The sequence below is a fragment of the Hippocampus zosterae genome, chromosome 20 (genome assembly GCF_025434085.1).
Source record: "Hippocampus zosterae strain Florida chromosome 20, ASM2543408v3, whole genome shotgun sequence".
NCBI lineage: Eukaryota > Metazoa > Chordata > Actinopteri > Syngnathiformes > Syngnathidae > Hippocampus > Hippocampus zosterae.
In genome coordinates, this window is record NC_067470.1 from 2,358,012 (window position 1) to 2,370,275 (window position 12,264).

The 12,264-nt window shown below is 46.4% G+C and overlaps 1 protein-coding gene and 1 long non-coding RNA gene across 3 annotated transcripts in view; one reads left to right on the top strand and one right to left on the bottom strand.

The window, feature by feature from the left end:
* Positions 1-12,264, bottom strand: part of LOC127593327 (uncharacterized) — a 41,656-nt gene that overhangs the window by 15,299 nt on the left and 14,093 nt on the right. The gene's annotated exons all lie outside the window — the stretch shown is intronic.
* Positions 1-12,264, top strand: part of LOC127593300 (cadherin-20-like) — a 29,712-nt gene that overhangs the window by 796 nt on the left and 16,652 nt on the right. The gene's annotated exons all lie outside the window — the stretch shown is intronic.

A 12,264-nucleotide genomic window follows, 5' to 3' on the forward strand; every position in this document is an offset into this window, starting at 1 on the left:
CTTAAAAAAAAAATTATCAGACCTGGTTTGGCGTTTAGAAACTATTCTGAATCTTTTCAATGAGAACGATTAGCACGTCCGCCTCACGATTCCAAAATCCTCAAAATGGAAGGACGCACGGTAAAGTTAAAAATGTTTTGATCCAAAACATCTTCAACTTTACTTGCCGCACCGATTTGAAATTCAGAATCGGAGTGGGTGCACAAGCGCCTTTGCTGTTTGATGAACTTTTGCCTTCGAGGGCTTCTTCTTCCCACAAAGAGAATTTGCAAATTCTCCATGTTGTTTTCTTTATGTTAAAATTTGACAACAGATTGCGTGAAGCGTTACTACCACGTGTATGTTGACAGTTATAAAGCACGATTTTGTCCCGTGCCGTTTTTCTCGGTGAGCTGGAACACATTAATGGCATTTCCAGTCGTTTTAATTGGGAAGGACGATTTGAGTTTCAGACCAATTGTAACTCAATAGTCAAGGCGGCGCTCCAGGTGAACCGGCAAACTGGAGGTGGGCGTCGACCGCACACCTGTCATGAAACTCCTGTTGCGTCGGTTTACTTTGATGCTTCTTTTGTTTTTTGTACACCGCGGCGTGGTGTCGCGCACGTCGTCATGGTGATGGCGAATGAAACAGGCTAGGGGGGGCTTTGTCGGGCACAATGATGAAGCGGTGTGGTGTTTTTTTTTTTTTTTTTGTGTGAGCTTTGTATGGAAGCTTTGAAGGCTGAGGATGGATCAACTTACCACCGGCCTCATGTTGCAACTCTAGCACATGAATCAAAAAAAATAACAGCGGAGTGCTCGAAAGACGTTTGAAAAGGTCACGCGAGTGCTTTTGTGAGGTTCGAGACGTTTTGATACTTTGTGTTTGGCCTCCACCAAACAGACCCAAACGTACACAGCCCCTTGTTTTTATTATTTTTTTTTTCTCCCTATTTTGATCAAGTGGCTACGAACTCCTCAAAGGCTCACTGCGCATTTGTAAGTTTCCATTTGAATGAAGCAGCTGCCGCAACGGACTGCAAACTCGCCAAATGGTTCACGACTGGTTTGGAAAAAAAAAAAAAAGCAATCAGTGACGCACGCGGTGGCTCTGTCTATTACATGAAGTAATTACATCCAGAAAGGGACACTGGGACCACCGCCGCTGACTTAATTGGGATTGATTCACTTCCTGCTTATTCATTCAAGTTGGCCCGGAGACATGTCGAAAGAATGTTTCTTAAAATATGGAGCTGTCGTGAGTTTTGAATGCAGATCTGGCCGGCAGAAAATCCAAATCATCAAAAGTTGCGCAATAGTTGTCACATTCATTTGCGTATTTCGTTCTGACTAACCTATGAATACAATTTTTGATTAGAAAACGAGGCAAGGACTTTTTTGATGGCCTCCGAAAGTGGTTGGCGTTGACGCGCGCAGAGGGTGGCGCATGCGAAGCAGGGGCGGCGCGTGCAAACGTAGCAAAGTGAAACCCCGCCGAGTGTTAGATGGCAGATTTGTCAAAGTTTGTCATCCGCGCGGCGCTGGAGTCAACATCTGGCGGAAGCCGCACACAAAACGCCACATGCTGAGCTGCCGGAAGCTCGGATGCCCCGCTGATGCGAAGCATCACTCATCAACGCGTCTGCGCTGTCCTGTTAAGACAAAACAGGCACGCTGAACTTTATGAAAAAGAAGGCCCGATGATGCAAAATTGACTTTTAATCATTTGTACACAGACACGGCGGTTAGCCCATTTGTGGCCTTCGGGCTTGCGTTGTAAAAGTCACGGCTCATCTGGGTTTGGTCATTATCATGCGAGCCCGAAGGCACTTTTGTCAATTTGAGTCCTAAAAAAAAAAAAGGCCAAATCTTTAGATTACACAAATTGGATGTTGTAAGTTATTTAGCGCTTCAAGTGGTTTGGCTTGCGCCTTATTTTCCGAATGAAACTTCTTTCAGTCTCTAGAAATGATTTTGTCGTCAGTCTGGTACCGAATGTGCGCCGAGTTGCGATTGGTCCGTGGCCTGATAGTAAACTTCCGAGGTAGCGGCGCATTGTTTAACAATGAATAGCTCTCACCATCAACGGGGGAGCGTTATGATCTGTGCAAAGGCAAACATTTTGTAAAGGCATATTGTCAGATAGCGCAGGTGTGGAAAATAAAAGAGAGATTTACTCATCAAGTCGTCAAACAAAACGGGGGGCTGTTTGCGGGGATAAGCGGCGTATCGCGGTGGAAGGAACACAGACAAAAATGTAACTTGGGCGGAAAAAAAATAAAAAATCCCCTTTATCGCTTTCATTGAAAAGCGTAGGTTGCATCGCAGGTCGTGCACGATGCATCGGGTTGTCATTTTATTGGAGTCTGCTGGCGGGTATTGGTGGAAGGGGGGGGGGGGGAATGGGGGGGTGTCCTACATCGGCTGTTTATGGCAGACTTGCATTTCAAGTCAATTGTCAACATGATTTATGGACGATGTGGACCATCTCCGCAATGCCTCCTCAATCTTCTCTGACGGAATGGCTGCCGTCAGCCCGCGGAGCGGCCGTTAGTCTCCCTGTCCGGACAATTTTCAGGCAGACAGACGAGTTTAATCTGCCATGTTTCTGCTGCCGGCAGTTTTTATGTCCGCATTCTAATTTTTCTGAGGTGTGTCAGAAAAGTTCCAGGACTGGCCAAATAGGGCAGGTTCTCTTTGTAGCCACGCCGCTCGATTGCTTGGTTCATACCGAAAGAGCAAAATTGTCCTTTCTGACTTTTTTTGGACACACCACGTATGACCCGCTTGACATTTCCAGAATGCGTACGATCAACGGGGGAGGGAGAAATTCACGTCAAACAGCGCGGCGGCCCGATCGGCCCCGTAATGAAGGTGTAGTGTCCAAACACTTAATGGCTGTTTGGATGACACGCACCACTTATTGTCGCAATCATCCGCTCTCGCTCAGCGGCACCACTTGATTAATGCGAGTGTCAGAATAAAAGGCTGCGCATATTAGGGAGGTGATTACACTGCCCAGGAAACTCGTCGCAAAGCAACAGAAAGCCTGTGCAATCAACACGCTAACTTTGTAAAACTTTGCCCATTTAAGTTTTCTAATTGACTCCCCAACCTCTGAAAATAAATGAAGGTCTCTGGTGAGCAATCAGCTTCATCTTTTGCCCAGACTCTCCCGCAGATTAAGCTAAATTAACGCAGAGTATCGGGGAAGTTGTGAACTGCGCGAGGGTCGGGAGCGTGCGTTCCCAAAATCAGAACTATGTCGAACCAAGGGGAGGAGCTTAATATAATCAGACGATAACCGTTTCTCATAAAAAAAGTAGTGCTTTGCTGTCCTTATCTGGTTCCGTCCCAAAATAATAATTGCCTCTAGTGGCCACAAGATGGCAGCAAAGCATAATTTTTGTACAAGTGAAGTTCCTCAACTCGATTCAACATAGTTCCTTAAAGATGACAGCAAGGATCAAAAAGAGGAAATGGGTCGAGGGAAATTTCAGTCATCCTACGACTACCTCTACTGTGTGATTTTTTTTTCAGCACCCCCCCACACCCCATAAATCAGTAAACATGGTCATTAGGAAATGCCGCAGCTCGCACCACCGAGCCGAACACAGTCGAAAATGTCACCAGTCCAAATTAGAATGTCCGATGGGTGGAGGATGAAGCAGCCATAGAAAAACCTTCCACAGAAATAGAGTATGCATAATCCTAAGTAAAAAAAATATTTTTTAAAAATCATCATTTAGCCACACCAAAATGCAATGCCCCATGACAGTCGGCAAAATTGGATGGAACTTCTAAAAAGTAGTTGGGTGTGAAATCCTGTAACACACCCAGTATTGTCACCTTCGAAAAAGTTACAAGACCCCCCCCCCCCCCCAATCCTCCCCCTCCCCGCCGACGGGAAGGTTAATGGTGAATTCTCACAGAGCAATGAGCAGCAGAAAGAATAAGCTAAAGAAGACCGCTGCGCTTTGTGATCCGCGCCGGGGAGATTTCAGGTTTGCACGGCAGGAAAGCACAGAAATAAACACCCGCCTCCTTCACGGTAAGACTTTATCAGCGAGCGAAGTGAAAGCCTAAACAATCGCAATCCCAATTTCATGCACACAAACAAACCGAGACGCGAGTGGTCGCTCGGCGGGCGCTTTGTTTGTGTTTGCCGCTCTGGCGCTGCGATTCGTGTCGACACGCTCGGCACCTTGAGGGCGTCGCATGGGGGGGGGTCATGAGGGAAACGCAGCCGAGCAGACCAGAGCATGGCAGGGACGTGGAAGTTGAGACAAAAAGGCGAGTCGTGACATTTCGGATTGGGGGGGGTGGGCTAGCGCTCCTTTCTTGACCGCTGCCGCGAGAAACAACCCGAGAGTGCCAACGGAGTGATTAGACCCCACATGACGAGTTTATCCCACCTCAGCAAATCAGATAATAGCTTTTTTTGCGTTTTGCAGCGGTTTAGCCTCCGCACCCGGTTAATCGTCCGCAAGGCACTGCGGGACCGGTCGGCAGCATATGGCGACATCTGGTGACAAGGAACCCTCCCAAGGGTTTGGCATCACTGTCATGTTGGGACATGTTTGCTTCACAAACGTTTTACACAATACGGTGACAAAACCCTGAGAGGCCAATAGGAAAGTAGTCATTTGGACAGTACAACAAGATATTTGTAGGTTTGGGTTTACTCTACCACCTGAGCAAGACCTGAGATTTTCCTCAACGATTGGCTTGACCTGGTCTCATTTGCCGTCTTTGTGTTCACTTCATCCCGGTGTCCGTTCAGGCTTATTTCCCACTCGAACTTCAGAAAGGAAACAACAAGGAACTTACTTAGAGGTCAGCGATTGAAGCCTGGCGAGATGTTTTCGAATGGATTCCGTATGCAGGATAAAAGAGAGAGAGCGAGTCCAAAAACAACATCACACAGGTCGCGAACCTGAGGCGACGAGCAGATGGAACACCCCCCTAAGCCTATTATCGCCGTTTTTGGGAGCATTGTGTTCCTGCTGGTATGTCATTCCTTGCCGCTGGTGCTGACCTCCTGAGTGTTTTTTTTTTTCTTTGTGAAAACAGAGAGCTTCTTTCACTGTCTGCCAGGAAGGAGTTGGCATTTGGGGTCCGCCCTCCTTCTGCGACCGCGACACTAGAAGATCAACTCAATGAACACAATGACAGCTTGGCACACTTGACAGAAGGGAAATCGCTCCAGGCAAACTCATGGGTGTGGGGGTAAATAGTTGGGACACATCGGCGGTAACCTGATGGGAGGGGCTGACGAGAAGAAATTGGCCGATCAGAGGTTCGAACGGTTATTCGAAATTTCCCCACGTGAAAACAAAAGCTTTGGGTTAGCAACGTTGGCTCTCAACGCTAGGTCTTGGTCAGATGTCAAACTGGTCTGAACTTCGTTTTCTGATATGAAATTGGAAGCTGCCAAATTTGCAGGGGTGGCTCGTCTCACGATGCCCACAACATGTGAGCAAAGTATGACTTTGTCGAAATGAAGCTCCTCAACTAACTTCAACGTACGGTAGTTCCTTGACGTCAACATGCCAAAAGATTGCGGCAAAGCATATTGAAACAACTGAACATGTTACAAGATGTCTGCCAAGCCCTTTCTAATAGGAAGGTTGTACATTTACTCACTAGGAACTATGTGGAAGTGAGAGACAAGCGTTCTATGTTGGGGAATGGAGCAAGTCTTGTATGGATTGTTAGCATAAGAATTCAATCACAATTCGATTTTTTTGGGGGGGGGGAATTTTTTTTAATGAGTTCAAATCAAGAGTCTCGATTTCTATCCCATTTCCACGGCACAGTATGCCGGTAAAATTCAGGTTTTGGTGGCCATTGTGAAAGGGGAGCACGAAACAAAAAAATCGTTCAGAAACATTTCAGATCTCAGCCAAGGGGACAGCCTGTAGAATTACCCACAATCCGCCTTCCCAACGCGTATGGCGTAACCCCCCCCACCACCCCCCGCCTCCTTGTCGACACGCTCTGATGTGATGCGTACAAGCGGCAAGACAAAGTAGAATGTCTGGCAGGCTTGTGTTTGTTCTGTTGCGGAGCGGAGGAGAAGATGAAGAGAAGATGTCTGGATTGATAGCCAACTTATCTAAACCTCATTGATTTTCCACGTGTTCTTCGGAGCCCATGCAGAAGCCCTCGCTAGGAAGCTTGTCAGAGTGGATGAGACTGATGAGGAGAGCGGCAGGGGAAGGAAAAAAAAAAAAAAGAAAGAGATATACAAATCTGTCCTCCCACACCTTCCACACAGCAAACACATTTCCCCTGTTTAAACAAGAGGCCGGCGCTTCTCCTTGCAGACACACGGAGGTGTTTGTGCAGAGCAGAACACGCGTAATTGGCCTCCATGCCCGCAGGTCCGCTAGGCGAGCGTTTGACCCATCAGCCTATTTAAGGAGCATGTACGCCTACTGAAGCATGGAGGCCCAAACGCCGGCAGTCTGCAAACGTTCGGATTCAACCGACTCGCATATCCCACCGACATCACCTGGAAAACTCGGCATGGCTTTCGATTATTCACTTGCTCCCAGAGCCAATTGAGATGCAATCGCTTCGGCTTCAGTTCCTCTGTTGCCTCATATCATAAACTTGGCGCTCCAGAGGAAGCCTGACAGGACTCTTAAATCATCACACTTGACAAAGGTTGCAAGATGATGCCACTTTTCAAAGTTGGAAAATTTCCACGGGTGTGAATCGTAGTAAATATGAATAAACCAGGAGTTTACATAATTGAATATTCCCCCTCCTCCTAACTGAAATACATAATTTATTTGTGGTTGTTGGCAGTCTGTACCCCTTTCCTGCGGTGTACCTCAGGGGTCAAGTCTAAGGGCCCATCCTTTTGGTGCTTGACGTTTTTCTCAGCGATGCCCAAATTTGAAAGCAAATATAATTTATGCTTCAGCCTAAACCTGATTTAAATAACCGGAATTCAAGCAATTGAAGTAGTACTGTACCTTGCTCATTTTTCATGTTGGGATAGATGCATCTATGTTGCTTTTGTTGTATGGTTGTTGTTCCTTCTTGCCAGAATCATCTTTAATCTAGTTGACATATCCTGGTCAACTAGATATTATTCAAATATCTCCATGTACAGCACTTTGTACGCAGCGATGGCTGTTTGAAAGTGCTCGAGAAATATTGTTGACTTGACTTGACTTGACAAATAGCAATTTTGATTCTAACAGAGCTTTGACTTTGTGTTAGTGACAAAATGGTGTCAGAAGTGGGACATTTAGTCGCAAGGCCTTATGTTGTTTACCCTTGGGACACTGTGAAGACTCGAACATGATGGTTGAATAAATTGCTTGCGTAATGTATGCCATGTTTTTTTCCTGAATATTCGGCATATTATTCATGATAGAGTTCACCTTGAAGGCAGAAGACGGGGACGCTGTGCCATCGTAAAGATAAATCGCTTCTTAAATCGGCTCCGAGGGGCTGAATGGCACGAGAACATGACACGAGATGTCATGTTTCATGTTGACAACGATTGGGTTATTTTTCTGCAAGGAACTAAAGAGTCCGTCTGCTGACAACAAACGGCAGCTCACGTTGCGGCTGAGAAAGTTGTGGAGACGATGACGGGAAATGACCCTAAAAAGGCTTGATTGGAACCAAAATGGCAGACTTCCTGTGTCTTTTCAGACATGTCCATCCTCATCCAAACGTAATCCCTCCATAGGGATCCATGCACCACGTTTAACATCTCCATTTATCTTCTTCCAACGGCTGCGCTGCTTCAAACCACGTGACTGCCACCTGCTCCCCCCCCCCCCCATGCCCCCGCCCCGGTTGGCTCTGCACTCTGATTTACGACATTTATGTGAAAGGGATGTCTCTGAAGTTTTCGGTGGCAGGGGGGGGGGGGGCGGCTTGTGGTGCAGGCATGTGGAAGTCTGCTGGATTGGAAATGAGCTTGGGTGGGGTGGGGGGGGGGGGTACTTTTATCCTTGGTTGACATGAAAGTGATCGTTAAATCATCTTTACTGCCGTGCCAACCAACATCGACGCACCTCAGCTGCCACGTGTCATTGTCACACTGACGATGACGAGATTGCATTTTGAACCGATTTTTTTTCCCAGAAACGTTTTTTTTTTTGGTTTTGTTTTGTTGTTGTGACTGCGAACGTCCTCAATCTGCTTATCAGCTTGATAACTATATTCATATTGTATGAAATGATCCCATTTTCATTTTGTTTTCAGTTGCTCTCGCGTGGAATCAATGCCAATTAGGTTTTTTTTTTTTGCGGCGTGAACTTTTTGCTGCCGCAAGAGGACGCTTAGTAAATTGTGTCGGGTAGGCCAATCCGAAATGAAGACATTGATGAGTCGTAGCTTCCCGACTGACTTTTCAACATGACGTCTTTTATATTTACCTCAACAGACAGTCGATCCTCCCACTTAGCTTGTCATCAATCAATCCTCGGCCTATTTAGCTAATTGTTGGCACTTGGAGCTGTGGGTAATTCATCCCGGAGGTGTGTGTGTGGGTGGAGGGGGGCTCCGACGTGGGGTTAGGCAATCTGTCAGGGGGTCGATTGTATCGGCGGGTGGGAGTCTGCATGTCTCAACGCGTGTTTATCACAAACGCCGCAGCGAGAAGGAGCAGGAGGAGGAGGGTGAGAAAAAAGGAGGCGGCTTATTAGTCCTCTTGATGGATGGCCCAGATGCTCTGACTGCGGTATTAGTATTATTATTATTGAGCTGGCGTTATCATTGGGGGTTTTTTTTCCGCAGCAGCAGATGAATAAAAAAAAAAAAAATAGAAGCCGTTTGTAAATCGGAATGCCACAAAACTGAACTGATATCACTCAGTCATATTTGGGCAAGGGGGAGGTATAAATTGTGATCAACGCGGTCTTAAAAGGGGCTTAAAATGTCTTAAATATAATATACGATACTCTGAAATACATCACAATCAAATTGTGAGCATGTGAAAGCTGACACGGAATCAAGAGGAGCAACAATTAAGATGCGTCATTTCAAGAAGTTCAGGATTCACGCTGACGGTCAAAATGCTTGTGTGTGTGTGTAAATCGATAGCAAAGCTGACTTGGGAATTGCAGCTCAATTGGAGCACAGGGTAGACACAACGAGGGCGAACAAAAGCGCAACGTTTTTGCACCTGGGAGGTGTACGCCGCTGCACCAATTTTTCTTTCTTTTTTTTTTTGATGCACACACAAACGACCCATGGCGGCTTTGGAGCAATTTGAGTCTTTAATGGAAAACGCGTTCAAGACGCCTGAATGGCTCCAGACTTATTCAAAACACTCTCCATTAAACGTAATTACATGATAGGGCGCATGATGCACACTTGCTCTCTTCAGGTGCTGCTTTTCACACTTTTACAGGACCTGTTTTGATGCCTGGGAGAGGATCCGAGTTGGGAGGAGGATGGTTGTTAGCCTCGGGGGACTTTGAATTTAATAAGAAGCTTCCGGAACAATCACTTAGTGTATGAAAATCATCTCAAGACAAAAAGACGTTTGTGTCTGGAGTAGTGGGGCAAGTGTCCGTGTCCATGTGAAAATTGTTCAGCCCTGAAAGGAAGATCCGCGCCCCTCCCATTAACCCCGCCACCCCCCCCCCCCCCCCCCCCCCCCCCCGCGGTTCTGAAACTAGAGCAGGAAGTGGGTACACTGAAGACAGTCATGTTGTACATGCCGACTGCCTATTGAACTTGATGTACAGCACTGGAGGCAGAGGCGCAGCGTGACTCCTATTACGGTTTTGCCGCCTCATATTGCAGCTGTCGGGCGTTGCGCATCGGTTTTCTTGAATAATTCATTACATTTGTCCACACGGAGGCACATCGGCAGGCTAACAAGTGTGTGTCAAAGAAACAGGTGGCGGTACAACCCCTCAAACAGGAAGCTCGTCTGAGCTGAGAAGCAGATTTTGGGAAAAGGCAATGATTTTTGGCGATTTTGCATTACAAATTCTGTGGAGTCAATGTGATAGAAATTTGGTAGCAATAGGAGAGAATCGATAAGACCCGTTTTCAAGGATCCATGGAAAAGGCCAAATTGAGTTGCTTCAAAACAAAATGGTCGACTTCTTGTGGCTTATAAGATAGGGCTTCTTGAGGCTTTTTTTTTGTGGGTCAACACATGATAAAAACATCGACCAAATTTCCTGTTGCGAAGACACGGGCTTTTCGATGACTCCTGGAAATTGTCCAACTGACCCCACTTAGAGCCAATATGGCCTCCTTTCTGTGTCCTCAAAACATGCAAATTTTTTTGTGGGTCTACTCATGGTACATACACTATGCCTACCAAATCTCATGCGTCTAGTTGAAACTGACCATGGGAGGCTACCGTTTTGTTTTTTTTTTTTCGATTGTTTCGGTCGATCTTGGTAAATTGTCGCATTAAGCTCTAAACGAGCAGTTTCAAACTTTTTGGTCCATCTCCTCATGATTGACCAATTTTTTTCGATTTATTTTTGCGAATCATCTCCTGCTCTGATCGCTTCAAGTGTTTTTTTTTCCTCAAATATTCAAGGTTGTTTTTAAATCATAGTTTGCAATGTTGTGACTCAGAGAGTTTTAATGCGCAATTATGAAATTATTTGGCTTTAAATTTGAAGAGCTCCTTTCTTGGTCATGCCGCCTTCCTGCGAGGTCACTGCGGCCCGTGATTTGATTGAGCGGGATGACGAAGATGAGGATGAGCCCAAATCAGCACGATTCCTCTTGTTATGATGAAGAATGAAAAGGTAGCATAACATTTATCCCGACCGACAAGGGGGTTGGCGGTGGAGGGGGGGAAGCAGCAATACGGCTAATTACGTTTCTAGCGTTCTCCGCCAGTCGCATTCATTGTCGTAATTAATTTCATTATTTCCGGCGCTGGCTGTTGAGAGCAGATTAGTTCTGTCGGAGTCGCGGGGATAAACACGGCATAATTGCTTATTGCTCTCAGAGGCCGCCGCAGATTATAGCTAAGCTAATGAATGAGAAAATATCCAATCACCTCCAACACCGCCGAGCCGCCGCCCCGGCCGGCTGCTTTGTTTGTTTGCCTTTTGTTCCGCTTCACGGGAAGTTCGTCTTCTGACTGGAAAAGAAAATCTTTAAAGTGACGCCCCGTTGACCCGGGAAGGCGAACCCGGGAGAGACGGATCAAAGTAGTTGTTACTGCGCCCTCCAATGGACAAACAGCACAACAACAGTTAGCTTTTCCTCAAAATTACAGTCAATATGTTCTCTACCCCCCCCCCCCACAGCTAAAACACAATTTTTTTTTATGTACTACTAAAAGCAAGATCGATGTAAGATGGATACTTCCATCGTCTCGCGTATACAAGCAAACTCGTTAGAAGCGTCAGCGAGGAAGCACCGCAGTCTTGCTCCTGCCAAGGGGGAGTCTGGCACATGAGCTTCATGCGCTCTCAGATCCAATCCGCATTCTCACTTTCCCGCCGTCAAGCAGCGTCAACGCGGGCCGGTGTGCAGCCGAGCAGAAATTCCCTCTGATGGAGCAGAGGGGCTCGGCGGGGAACGTTAACGCTAAAGCTAATGGGGTCAGACAGCTGCGTATTAGCCGCGCATCGTGTGCTCGAACGTAGCGAGCGGTGTGCTTACCTATACCTGCAGGCATGGAAGGGTTCAGGAAGGGGGAGAGCTTCACGAAATACGACCCGCAGGCTCTCCGGGACTCGACTTTGAAACTTTTTTTGCCAGCTAGGACAGCTCGTAAGGTCATACGAGCGGGCGTGACGTGATGCGAATTTGTGACGTGAAATTGTATGAGTGCAAATTTGCCACTAATGTATTCGTAAAAACCATTAAAAAAATTAAATAATTCATTAATTAATTGTTAGACTTATTTTTGTGTTATATATATATTTTTTTTTTCGCTTAGGTTGCTCTGATTTTTTTTTTTGTAATGACTGAAATACTAAAACCCGATCGAAAACAGCCCTCGTGGATCTTTCCGCCTTGAAAACACTCTTGCCGACACCCTAAGAGTACATATCTGCACCTCCCTCACCTGAATCTAATTTTTTTTTTTTAAACATGAGGGAGTGTCACTTCTGCAACAGTTACGGTGTCACATTATGCCGCCAGATGAGTCACAAGGGCAATTCTCTCCAACGTTAGCCCCAGAAGTGTCACATCGGCACAGAGTGAGCTAGGCGATCGCTCGGAAGGTCAGACGCGACTTTTGTCCTGATTTTCTGACGCTTTTTACGCGTGGGGGGGGGGAATGAGTGAATCCTTCCACTGTAATCGGATTGCTGTG